Raw genomic sequence first — 14,703 nt, 5'->3', positions numbered from 1 at the left:
AAGAACAGCACTGCATATGGTAAAGGGTTCAATTCAACAAGGAGACCTAACTCTCCTAAATATATATGCTGCTATCACAGAAGCAGCCAGATTCATAAAGCAGGTTCTTAGAGAACTACAAAGAGACATAGACTACCATACAATAATAGTAGGAGACTTCAACACTCCACTAACAGTATTAGACAGATCAACCAGGCACAAAATTAACAAAGATACTCAGGACCTGAATTCAACATTCGACAAAATGAGTCTGATAGACCTATACAGAACTCTCTACCCAAAACAACAGAACATATATTTTCTCATTGCCACATGGCACATATTCTAAAATCTAAGAACTGCCCATGGTTACTGCATGTTCATGCTTGTAAGTGGCAGCTAAATGATGAGAACTTATGAACACAAAGAAGGAAACAACAGACACTGGGTGTCTTAAGGTGGAAGGGTGGGAGTGGGGAGAAGAGTAGAGAAGCTAATTTTAAGTACTGGGCTTAATACCTGGGTGATGAAGTAATTAGTCCAATGAACCCCTATGACACAAATTTACCTATATAACAAAACTTCACATGTACCCTTGAACCTAAAATAAAAGTTAAAAAATAAAAAATAAAATAAATTATGTTTGTAACATTTATAGCTACAATATACACAGCAATAATAGCAGAAAAAAGGGAAGGTGAGCTCCATGGAGTAGTTTTCTATATCTTACTGGAATTAAGTCTGTATAAATCTGAAGCTGTTTTGACAAATTAGAATAAAAATGATGAGCATTAGGGCAAACACTGAAAAAATAACACAAAATTAAATGAAAATATCATTAGAGAAATGTAATTACTATATTAAAAAATATTGACAATGCTAAATTATACACCAAAGAAGGAATAGAGGGGGAAAATGTGATACATATAGAAAACAAAACAAAACAAAAGGCAAATATAAACCCAACTATTTAAATAATAATATTAAATGAGAATGAATCAAACAGTCCAACTAAAAAACTGAGATCAAATTTTAAAAAACGATCCAACCTATATGATGGCTATAAGAAATGTACTTTAAATAAAGAAATAGATTGAAAGTAAAAGGATAAAAAAGATATAATAATAGTCACGACAACAAAGCTGGAGTTGGTATGTTAAATATTAGATTAAATAGACTATAAAACAAAAAAATTAAAGAATTCTTTATAAAGATAAAAGGGCCAATCCATGAGGAAGGTAAACAGTTATAAACGTATACTCATCTGATAACATATCACCAAAATACATGTAGCAAAAACTGACAGAAGTAAAGAGAGAAATAGACAATAGACAATGTGACAATAATAGTCAGATACTTCAATAACCCAGTTTTAGTAGTGAATAGAACACTTACGCAGAATATCCAACAGGAAATGGAAGACTCAAACAATACTATAAACCAACCAGCTCTGTCAGACAACTATCGAACACTCCACTCAACAGCGGCAGAATATGCATTTTCTTGAGTGCACATGGAACATTCTCAGCTTAGACCTGTTGCTAGTCTATAAAACAAACCTCAAAAAATTGTCAAGTATAGAAATAATACAGAGTATGTTCTTCAACAAATTAGAAATGAATAACGAAAATTTGTGAAGCTTTCAAATATGTGGATGTTAGACAGCATGCTCCTAAATAACCAACGAGTCATAAAAGAAACCACAGGTTTAGGTGAATGAAAATGAAAATGCGACATTATAAAATGTGTGGCATTCAGTTAAAGTAGTGCTTAGAGAAAAATGTATAACTTTAAATATCCATATTGAGAAGAAGAAATTTCTCAAATCAATAACTTTACTTTTCACCTTAAAATTCCAGAAAACGAAGAGCAAACTAAATCCGAAGCAAGCAAAAGAAGGAAATAATTGATTAGAGTAGAAATTAATGAAATACGGACTATACAAGCAATAGGAAAAATAAATAGAATGAAATAGGGTGTGCTTTATGGCTCAGTCTATCTTGGGGTTTATCTTGGTGGATGTTCCATATGAGCTTGAGAAGAATATGTATTCCGCTACTGTTAGATGGAATATTCTATAATTATCCATTAGATTAAACTGATCAATTTTGTTGTACAGATTAACTACATTCTTACTTATTTTTTGCCTGTTTGATGTATCAATTACTTATAAACCCATAGGCAGTTCTTAGAGAATATTTATAGACATAAATACCTATATTAGAAAAGACGAAATCTCTCAAACCATTAGTATTAGATTCTACCAAAAAAAAAAAAAAAACCTAGAAATTGGAGAGCAACTAAACAAAAATTAAGGAGAAGTAAGAAAATAATAAAGATTAGACACCAACAAATAGAAATAAGAAAAATAGAGAAAACAAATGGAACACCAAAACCAACAATTTACAAACTCTTTGATTAACTGACCAAAGAAATAGAATACATAAGATGTCAACCCTCGGAACAAAAGAGAGGACATTATTACCAATCCCAAAGAAACTAAAATAATTACATTATGAACACACTTGTGCTAACAAATTACACAGACAATTTAGATGAACTGGGAAAAGTGCCTGGAAAGACATAATATAAATGACTTCAGAAGAAATAAAATAATCTTAAATACATGTAACAAGTGAAATAACTGATTCAGCATTCTTAACAAATACCACAAAAAATTGGCCCAGATGGTTCCACTGGTGAATTTTATCAAATACTTAAATAATAAATAATAACAGTATGTTACACTTTCAAAAAATAGAAAAGAAGAAAAAATTTTCCAACTCGTTCTGCAAATAATATACTAACATAAAAGCCAGACAAAACCACAAATAAACAAAAAATTAACGTAGATACACAATCCTTAAAATTTTAGCAAACAGAATTTGACAACATATAAAAATGACTTTACACCATGACAAAAATAGGATTTATTTTTTTTTTTTTAAGACGAGGTCTTGCTCTGTGTCCCAGGCTGGAGTGCAGTGGCACGATCTCGGCTCACTGCAACGTCCACCTCCTCGGTTCAAGCGATTCTCCTGCCTCAGTCTCTGGAGTAGCTGGGATTACAGGCACCTGCCACCGCACCCGGCTAATTTTGGTCTTTTTAGTAGAGACCGGGTTTCACCATCTTGGCCAGGCTGCATGATCCACCTGCCTCGGCCTCCCAAAGTGCTGAGGTTACAGGCATGAGCTACTGTGCCCGGCCAAAAATAGGATTTTTACCAAGACTATAAGGTTTGTATACCATTCAAAAATAATGTAACACACAATAGTAATAAAGGCTAAAATAAAGGAACATTGTATCAATAGATGTACAAGTTCTAAATCATGTCATCATACAAAAGTTGGAAGTATTTTTTTCCTGAAATTCAAATACCGCATGCTCTAATTTATAAGTGGGAGCTAAATAATGAGAACACATAGACACAGAGAGGGGAAAAACACACACTGGGGCCTTTCAGAGGGTGGAAGGTGGGAGGAGGGAGAGTATCAGGAAAAACAACTAATGGGTAGTAGGCTTAACGCCTGGGTGATGAAATAATCTGTACAATAAATCCTCATGACTCAAGTTTACCTAGATAACAAACCCGCATCTATCTTTACCTCTGAACTTAAAAAAAGTAGGAAGTAAAAGAAAGTTTTTCCACCCAATAAAGGACATGCATGAAATACTAACAGTCAGCATTGTACTTAATGGTGATACACTGAAAACTTTCTCTTCAACATTAGAAACAAAGCAAGAGTGTCCACTCTCATCACCTCTATTAAATATTATGCTGGAGGTTCTAGCCAGCGCAATCAGGAAGTAAAATCAATGCCCCAAAATAAATTACATTTTTATTAGGGCAAGAAAAATCCTATAACAATATTTTACATTAGAAAATATACTAAAAGCACACTCCATAAAGGAAAAATAAAGGTATATTGGACTTTATCATTTTTTTAAATTGCAATTCAGAAGACATTATTAAAAACATGAAAAGGCAAGGCAAAGATAAGGAGAAAATGTTGATAATCACATATCTGATAATAAGAAATGTACCCAGAATATATAAAGAAACTTCATTACTCAATAATAATAAGACAACCAAATTAAAAACAGACATGTGATTTGAATATATATATATATATATTTCACTAAAGCAGCTATGCTATGCACATAAATAATAAGCACATAGAAGCATGGTCAACACCATTCAACACTAATTATTAAGGAAATGAATATTAAAGCCACAAAAACTATTACAAATGCATCAAACTTGCTATAATTCAAAAAAGAAAGGCAGGCAATGCCAGGTGTTGTTGAGAATGTGGAGAAATTAGAACTACCCATATATACTGCTGCTGGGAAAGTAAAATTCCACAGCCATTTTTAAACGAATTGGCAACTTTTAAAAAGTTAAAAATGAACTTTCTATACAACACAGCAATTATCCTCCTAGAGATTTATTCATGAGTAGTAAGATCTATGTCCACATAAAATGTGTATACACATATCCATAGCCACATTATTCATAATAGCTTAAATACTGGAAATCATCCAGATGTTGTTTAACTGGTGACTGGATAAACAAAATATGGTATATCCTTGCAACAGAAAAACATTTAGCTATAAAACATAAAATATTATAAAACTCTCAATAACATTGGAATCGAAGTTTTTTCCAGCTAATAATGGACATTTATGAAAAATCAACAGTTAACACCATATTTAATGGTGAAAGATTCAGTGCAACATGAGTAAACATAAAAATAATATGCTCACTAGAAGAAGTCAGGTGAAAAGGACTACATATTGTGTGGTTCCATTTATGTGGAATGTTTAAAAAAATAAATTATGGCAGAAAGGAGGTCAGTGATTGACCAGAGCTGGGTGTCAGAGTGGAGGGATAAACCACAATGAGGTAGGTGTAAACTTTTTGGAGCAATAGCAATGTTCAAAAACTTGAATGTGGCCACACATGGTGGCTCACGCCTGTAATCCCCGCACTTTGGGAGGCTGAGGCGGGCGGATCATGAGGTCAGGAGATCGAGACCATCCTGGCTAACACGGGGAAACCCCATCTCTACTAAAAGTACAAAAACAAAATTAGCTGGGCGTGGTGCGTGGTGGCAGGCACCTGTAGTCCCAGCTACTCGGGAGGCTGAGGCAGGAGAATGGCGTGAACTAGGGAGGCAGAGCTTCCAGTGAGCCGAGATCACGCCATTGTACTCCAACCTGGGTGACAGAGTGAGACTCCATCTCACCAACAAACAAACAAACAAACACACAAACAAAAACTTGAATGTGTTAATGGTTGCACAATTCTATAAATTTAGTAAAATAAATGTTTACTTTTAATGGATGGATTTATGGTATGCAAATTATATCTCAATAAAGTTCTTAAAAAATTCCTGCTCTTTCAAAAACACTATCATTTACAAGAAAAAAACAACCCCATCAAAAAGTGGGCGAAGGACATGAACAGACACTTCTCAAAAGAAGATATTTATGCAGCCAAAAAACACATGAAAAAATGCTCATCATCACTGGCCATCAGAGAAATGCAAACCAAAACCACAGTGAGATACCATCTCACACCAGTTAGAATGGCCATCATTAAAAAGTCAGGAAACAACAGGTGCTGGAGAGGATGTGGAGAAATAGGAACACTATTACACTGTTGGTGGGACTGTAAACTAGTTCAACCATTGTGGAAGTCAGTGTGGTGATTCCTCAGGGATCTAGAACTAGAAATACCATTTGACCCAGCCATCCCATTCCTGGGTATATACCCAAAGGACTATAAATCATGCTGCTATAAAGACACATGCACACGTATGTTTATTGTGGCACTATTCACAATAGCAAAGAGTTGGAACGAACCCAAATGTCCAACAACGATAGACTGGATTAAGAAAATGTGGCACATATACACCATGGAATACTATGCAGCCATAAAAAATGATGAGTTCATGTCTTTTGTAGGGACATGGATGAAACTGGAAACCATCATTCTCAGTAAATTATCGCAAGGACAAAAAACCAAACACTGCATGTTCTCACTCATAGGTGGGAATTGAACAATGAGAACTCATGGACACAGGAAAGGGAACATCATACTCCGGGGACTGTTGTGGGGTGGGGGGAGGGGGGAGGGACAGCATTAGGAGATATACCTAATGCTAAATGACGAGTTAATGGGTGCAGCAAAACAACATGGCACATGGATACATATGTAACAAACCTGCACATTGTGCACATGTACCCTAAAACCTGAAGTATAATAATAATAATAAAAAAAAACTATCAACAAAATGAAAAGGTACGACAGCCTAACACAGTCTGAGAAAAATATCCACAATGAATAGAAACGACAAAGGACCTGTAGAGGGCATACATGAGAAATATCTACAAATCAGTAATAAAAGTACAAACAATACAATCTAAAAAATTTATGAAAGACTTAAACAGCACATATAGCAAGGTACAAGAAATTAAAGAAGGTCAACATCATTAGCCACTAGAAAATGCGAACTAAAACTATTAAGAGATAATACTTCACTTCCACTTGAATATAAAGCTTGGAAAAAATGGCAAAAAATAAAAAAATGAGAGATGGATAATATTAAACATCAGTGAGGATGACAGTAAAAGGATTGATTTCATATTGTGGGTAGAGGAATAAATTGTTGCTGTCATTTGACAAATGTATCAGAGTACTAGCAAGGCCAAATGTATGTATAACCTACATTCCATCAATTATACTCCTGATTATATACTCAACATAAATGGGACTATGTACATTATCTTATATTTATTGGACATGTATCCCATCAAATCTATATACAGTTTTTCCATTTAGTTTCTCCGATTTTCTTAGTCTTACAAAAGGTTCGAATGATAAATAGGTGGCAGGGAATAAATACCTATTTATCATTTGAGCACATGACCTTTCTATGCAACACAGCAATCTAAAAGTAAATTTAGGTTTAGAGATAAAATAAAATTCAGAAATATTGTATACCTTTTTCCCTTAGATTAATCTTATTATCTTCTCACTCTTTTCACATACACAGAATCTACAGAATGCTTCCTAGCTTTATGTACTGCTTTCTCAATTATTTCAGGTTTCTAAAAAATCACTTGTGTAATAATGTTGCAAAAGAGAACAGTAAAATAATGTTATTGCCAATGTATGAATATATATGCATGCACATGTACATATTATATATATATTTATATATGTGTATATATACTTTAGGGGAAGTCATACTGAGTAGAATAACAATTAAATGAAATGTGTATCATATCTCAGTAGAGGCATTTACAAATCTTATTAGATTTCTTATTTTATGTCAAGGTCTTAAAATACATTAGCATTACATCAAAATAGTCTTGAAATGACCTAACATACCTTAGTCTTACTTCATACATTTAGTCTTGAAAAGAACCATCCTGAACCCCGTTAGCTCTCTAACATACTAGACCAGGTTAAAAATAACATGATTTATTATTTTCATTTAATTCACAAACCCAACTCTGAAAGGCGCAAATGAAAGCACAAGTCAGAGAGCCCCAACTGTCCTTTATAATTACCTTGGGATCACCAGCTAGAGGAAGAGCAGCAAGGGAGGTGAATATCTTTCTACACGTTTCTCTAAGGAATAGCAGCAGGCTATGTCGAGGGAAGAAGCCATTAGTTCTTTCCATGTATTTTCAAAGAACTTACTCAAAGATGAATGAGATTAACTGAAACTAAATCCAGTAGAATTGAGGGGTGAAATAGTCGAATAGCATATATCTGCCTAAACAAATAGTGGACATTGCAGAGGAAAGCGGCAGAAAATCACAACTCTCTTTCTCAAGTAGGTTTTGTGTGTGAAGTAGGCTCCAACTGGGGCATAGGGAGATTTCAATGCTGAATTAAGTTTCAACTTTTGATTAGTATCTTAGATTTGGAGATTCTAATTTCTGATTTGAGATGACTTTGTGACTTAAAGTAGAATTTTCTGTTACCAAAAAGTTAACATGAAAATCATGAATGTTGGGAATTTTTATTTAGGGTCAGAGAAAGACCTTCTCTTAAGCAAAATTTTAAAGAAATAGTGAGAGATAAAAATAAAGTGTGTTTTGATTACGTCATGAGTCATATTAATCCATGTACTAGTCTTACACATGTTGTATCTTAAGCAATTTGCTTTAAATTCAGGAAGTCTAATGAGCCAGAGCTGAACTAACAGCAAGTATATGCATTGACAAACACCAGATTTTCCAGGCAACACAAGCTGCGAGTTTAACTTTTAGAACCATTTGTAATGATATGGAATAATCTTGCAATGGCAATTCAGCATCATGAATGAAGATTTTCAGCCTTTCATTAGAGTTCTTTCTTGGGAGTTCTAGCTCTGCCACACAGTAGTTGTGTTACGTGGAACATCCTATACATTCCATAGGCCTGCAAAATGAATGGCTGGTCTGGGTGATTCTTAATATCGACAGGATGCCATTACGTAGAATTATCAAAGGATATTGGTAGCTAAATGGATTGTACATTCCTGTTTCTGTCCACTTACTTATAATGTAATTTTAGCAATTTGTTTACTTTCTCTAAACCTCTTTGTCGTATACTAAAATGACTGTCCTGCATTCCTATAAAGTATGTGTGGGTTCAAAAAAAAATCATACTGGATACTTTTGAAAACTTTAAAATTATTTGGAAATGTGGGGTTTGATAGTAATTTTAAAAGATACTCTAATACAATGTAATATGAACATCGACCCAAAACATTCCCGAGTATTTTCAATGGTGAGGAGGGAATTCTAAGGGTTATCAGACGTACCTGCTCCCACCTTCTTATTCCATTCTTATCTTGAACCATATGCTATTTTTTTTCCTTAACTATGACAGACACAGGTATTCACCAAACTATAGAGGTAACAATTCCAGGTTGTCAAAAATTTATTTCATTTTAAACAAGAGGGGTTTAAGAAGCAAACAACATTTGTTATTATCAGCTTCGCTGCCAAAAAGGAAAAGGATTGCTCTAGATATGACTGTGGTGAGAAATCCTCACATTAAACAAGCTGTCAGTTTATGTAAAAGGGCCTTGAATTCTTATTTTTAGTTAACGCTCATTATTTGATTGTCTAAATTTATTCAAATAATTCAGGTGAATGTCTACAAACTATAAAAAAGTTACTAAATATAGTATAAACAAATAAATGATTTGGCATGGACAAAAATATGTCATTGCAGATTGAGATATTGACAGTAAAACTCCATTTTTTCATATATAATTTCCTTTGGGAAATTGATTATTTTATAAATTCAGAATACCTATAATGGATTTATTACTACACATATGTTTACATACCTCTGAGTGTTTCTATACAGTAGAAATTTCAGTCAATTTGGAAATCTACACATTAGGTCTGCAAAATTTTGACACAACTGAAACTTTTAAATCTTGTGTCTGTGGCTTTGAATTCTTTTAGTCATTAGTTATAATATCTCCCATTGTATTTATCCCTCTATAGCTTCTATATAAAAAGAGATAAGCAAATTTTTATGTCATAGATCATCTTTCTCAGAATGTTTTGGTTATTATCATGCCCAGCTTATTAAAGAATTTCAGTGGGTGATGATAATAATATGTAGTCACTGATTTTTTTCAATTATTCTGGAGCGTGTGTTGGCATTACACTATTACTAGACTAATAGTTTGTTCAGCACTCCCAACATTTTATTATACAATACTAAATTATTTTTGGTTTTCTAGTTTTTAGATCCTCTGCCCTGGCTTTTCTTATGGCTTGCTTGCTTAGTTCTCAGTGAAGGACTTGAATCACATGCTAGAGAGGAGAGAGTCAGCAGAGCTACAGCTTCTCTCCCCCCCTTTCACTCAAGCTGGCCCTCCATGCTGAGAGCACCACTGTGCTTGCTTCTTCTCTGTTTCCCTCTACTGGTTAAATTTCTGGGTATAGTTTGAATTGACACCAGATGAAACAAAGTACATAATGACTCCCTGCCTCACAGAACTTTCCTCTTAAAGAACAAGATACATAGCTGACATTCCCAATTTTCTAAAAAGTTATTGTATTAGGGTAGTAGGGCTGCCATAAAAATACCACAGACAGCATGGTTTAAACAATAGAAATTTATTCTCTCACTAGTCTGGAGGCTAAACATCAGAGACTAAGTTGTTGGCAGGGTTAATTTATTCAGAGCCTTCTTTCCTTGGCTTGTGGATGGCTGCCTTCTCCCTGTGTCTTCTCAGGGTCTGCCTCTCATAGGTGTCTGTGTCCCAGTTTCTTCTTCGTATAAGGGCAGCTGTTATAGTGGATCAGGGCCCACCCTACTGATTTTAACTTAATTACTACTTTGAACACCCTTTCCAAGTATGGTCACATTCTGAGGTACTGGGGGTTAAGATTTCAGCATATAAATGGGGTGAGGATACAATTCAGCAGATAACACTTAAAAATACTCTCCAAACGTCTTTCACTGGAATTTTTATAAAAACATTAGTTATTTTCAAACGTATTTTAAATTTTAGACATTGGCAAGAGACAAATAGCTAGAATGTTTAGGAAAATCGTTTTCTGTATTTTTCACACAAAATCTATTTATTCATTCAGATTCTCAGGAATTACTTTGAACTTTTTATATCCTCACCCAAATAATGGCTGCGAAAGAAGAATTAAATTTCAAGTTGAGTGTTTTTTTTTTCTAGTGAGGATTTGAACTTCTTCCAATGTTAGAGAGCACATGCAATAATAGCAGCGCACAGAAATGCTCTCCACACCATGTTATTTAAGAAGGAAGAGTTTAGAGGTTAAGAGGTTGCATTCCAAACCCAGAAAGAGTACCCCAGAATTTCACCTTCACTACTTTCCAATTTTGTGACGTTAAGAAAGTCAATTGATCTCTGTGAAAATGTTTGATCTGTTTTATTTATTATAAGGAAAAAAAGAAATGATATATTTGTGTGTGTACCCCCCCACACACACACATAAATAAAACAAAATCTCTACAATGACTAATATACATGTCTTAAAATTTTTAGCAATTTTCACAATTGAGATTGAAATCATCTCAGCTAAATAAATTAAAAAAAAAAACTTTTCTCAGTTGTTAAGCTTGGATTCACATTTATCGGAATTTTGGCAGCAAAGAGATCCAGCTCAAGTGATGGAAAATGGTGGCTGCAACATAAGAAACATATTTTCACACATTGTCAATGAGGCTTTAGTGGAGCTGGGATTCAAGTTTCAATTTCCCTAGAATTTTTCTGTTGTTCAGTTAAGGCTAACCTCAATAAATGGTGAATCTATTATAAGCTGGGATAAGTAATTTAAAGGTTACAGAAGTGAATGTACAAACATGAGTCTTGTCCTTGAAGTCTTTCAATCGAGTGAGGGTGGGTGATAATTATGGAAGGCAAAATGCAATTGTTGGACAAATGAGATATGGAAGCTTTAGGAAGTTCAAAGGAGAAGAAAATTAAAACAAAACAAAACAAAACATTTTAGCCACTTGAGTGGCTAAATGCTCAATGATAGAGGTATTATGAAGATATAAACCTTAAAATTGTGTTCAATGGCGTAAGAGGGCAAAGGAAAGGTAAAGAGTTTTGCTTGGATTAATTAGGATGATTGATATGTCAATTAGATCACTTTTTAAAAATATAGTCTATTCATTATATTCTTAAATGAGGAAGAAAAAAATTGAGAGAAATAGTCTGAGTCACAATTAGAAGGCTTTTGGTATTTAGAGAATAGTCATAACAAACTGGCAATTCACACATTATTACTGCAATCCATCCAAGGATATTTCTTTATACATGAAGGTATGATTCTTATGTTTAATGCTATGAATCATATCAGATAGTTCCATAACTTAAAATGGTATTTAGTGTTCTGGTGAAATGTGATGTCATTAAAACATCCTAGATGATAAGCAAATGGAACATTCTGTCTTGGCAAAACCAATGGTATTGGTCAAGGTCAATAAATCACATCTGTTGGGTTTTTGCAAACATAAGAGTGGCACAACATCAGCTGATATCCTGGTGACCATGATATGTCTTAGAATAATGATTATCATAGATTGTAGTTTAGCTGGAGCTGGAGTATATTTGCAGCTGAGCAGCCTATATGACATAGAACTGTCGTATGGCATTGGGGTCTCTAAACTCTTACTGAATGAGTTAAATAGCCACTGGAATTTTCATCTCATTTCTTATACCTCATTTACTTGCATTTTTTCTTTATTATTTGTTTTTCATTAACTGCTTTGCAAATTAACACTGCTGAAAGCCCACTGTCCAGGACAGGATGTTGAGTTCCGGAGATTCTTCTTGGAGTTGACTTAAAGTGGACTATTACTTTAGGAACAGGTGTATCACTTTAGCAGAGGCTGGTACACAACAACAGCTCAATAGGTAAGAACCTAGTATTGTTCTCTGATTAATATTTTCTCTTCTGTCCATGCAGTCCTGCTACTTTTCTTCCTTTATCTATTTTAACAACATTCCATTGGATTCATTTGATGATTTGGATAAAGACACCCCATGAACTACAAAATCTGCAGTGGCAGAAACATGTTTATTTTTTTGTTTATTTTTAATTTTTAATTTTATGTACTTTTTTCAGAGATGAGCTCTCACTATGTTGCCCACCTGGCCTCAAATCCATGGACTCAAGTGATTATCCTGCCTCAGACTCCCAAGTAGCTGGGACTACAGGTGCATACCACCAAGTCCAGCTTATTTTCTAATATTCTATCTTTAGTTCCTAGTATTGTACCTAGCACCTAATAAAAACATTTGCTAGAATAATTTTCTTTCTATTAAAAATATTAATTGATCATCTACGACTGAATGCAGGAAATAATGATCAAAATGAAAGAAGAAAAATGGTAAGGATAATGGTTTCAGAAAAACAGTTAAAAAAAGAAGAGACAGAAAGAAAGAAATTGAAAAAAACAAATGAATAGAAGATAAAAGTAGAAAACAATTTCAGGAATAAATAAAGGAAAAGCTCCTGGCGTGTCCCTCTCTAAGTGATTGACACAGCCAGCACTTCCTCTTAAAAACCAAAACAATAGAGAAGAGTTATTTCAAATTCTGAAATTTAATGAAAAAATATTTTATTCATTTAGTAAATATGTACTGAGAAGTATTCTTTTAAGAGTTAGCTGTATTCTGTAAGGAACAGCCATACCAATATTATCTGTACAGAGATGATATAGCAAAAATACTGAATGTGCTTTAAGCTGTTAGTATATGTCACAGACGAGATTTAATTTTGTCTCTAAAGAGGTACAGAAAACAACACTTTTGAAGATCCAAATAAAAATATCCAGATGAGGAACTTTATTTTTTGTAACAGCATGATCATTTAAAAGCACCAGTCTGAGTCTTCATAGTCTAATAAACTATAGAGCAAGTAAAATATACCCTATCTACAACAGGCATAACATTGTAAATATTCTGTGCCTTGAAACATTTATGATGATTAAGAATATGGGTTAGCATTTAGCTGAATAATGTTTTAAAGCATCAAAATAAAAATTCTTCCATTCTGAACAACATATTTTGGACATTTTAAAATATATTACAACATTAATTCCATCATTTATACATTAGAAACAAGCCCAGATCCTCCTGGTAATACAAGGAATAAAAAATTACAAAGGCACCTTAGACTTTAATTGTTTTCTAGGAGGAAATTTTGCACGAATATGGATAGAAATTGCTCAGCTGTTCTATAAATTTGATTTGGTTTTAGAAGAGATTAATTCATTACATAGTGTCCTCAAAGAAAAGCAAATAAATAAACTTGTAGTCAGTATTCAGCAAATATTTTGATCATTTATGTCTAAAGCTTTTCAGCGTCCAAGAAAATTTGTGTAAAGCGGGAAGTCAGTCTGGATCTGCTGGAACCATGGTGATTTAGATAATGCTGGTTTAAACCTCTAATTTCATATCCTGTGGAAGGAGATATTTATCTGGTCCTAGATAAGTGTAACATTTAATATGAAAGAAGAGACAATATGGAAATAACCATAATACTGGAAAGAATTGAACTAATGTCAGGAGAAAGGCTAAGTATTTTGTAAAAGTATTTGAAAGAGAAGGAATACTTAACATCTATGAGAATCAGGACATAGGTCATAGAAAGGCATAAGGAGATAATGACATTAAACGTGGAAGAGGGAGTGTGAGTAAGGCAGTGTGGCAAGAAAGTATGGGGCAGTTCTGTTTCTGACACTAACAGACATATTGTTACTGGCTCTACCATAAAAAAATGAAAGGACCTGTGATTGGTCCCCTTCTGCAACCAATCAGCAATCAGACTGGTCTTACACCAAGACTTCGTGTAACAGACTTCGTAACTTCACTTCAGCCTCTGATTGGTCACCTTCTGCAACCAATCAGACTGATTGCAGGCCACTACTTCAGTTACATAGGGTGTAAACCAAGTAACCAATGGGAAACCTCTGGAGGGTATTTAAACCCTGGAAAATTCTGTAACCAGCACTCTTGAGCTGCTTGCTCAAGCCTGCTCCCAGTCTGTGGAGTGTACTTTCATTTCAGTAAATCTGTGCTTTCTTTGCTTCGTTCTTATCTTGAAAAAAAAAAAAAAAAAAAGCATAGAAAATAGCTAAGGTAATGGGATTCCCAATTTATTAACTTCCTTCTTTCTTAATAATAAAAATAATGTATTTAATAGCC

At 33.9% G+C, this 14,703-nt stretch overlaps 1 long non-coding RNA gene across 1 annotated transcript in view; it reads right to left on the bottom strand.

Annotated features, from left to right (window-relative positions):
- Window positions 1-14,703, bottom strand: part of LOC115832297 — a 196,340-nt gene that overhangs the window by 50,921 nt on the left and 130,716 nt on the right. The window lies entirely within an intron of this gene.

Source organism: Nomascus leucogenys, chromosome 3 (genome assembly GCF_006542625.1).
Source record: "Nomascus leucogenys isolate Asia chromosome 3, Asia_NLE_v1, whole genome shotgun sequence".
Classification (NCBI taxonomy): domain Eukaryota; kingdom Metazoa; phylum Chordata; class Mammalia; order Primates; family Hylobatidae; genus Nomascus; species Nomascus leucogenys.
This window is presented reverse-complemented; position numbering and strand designations above follow the sequence as displayed.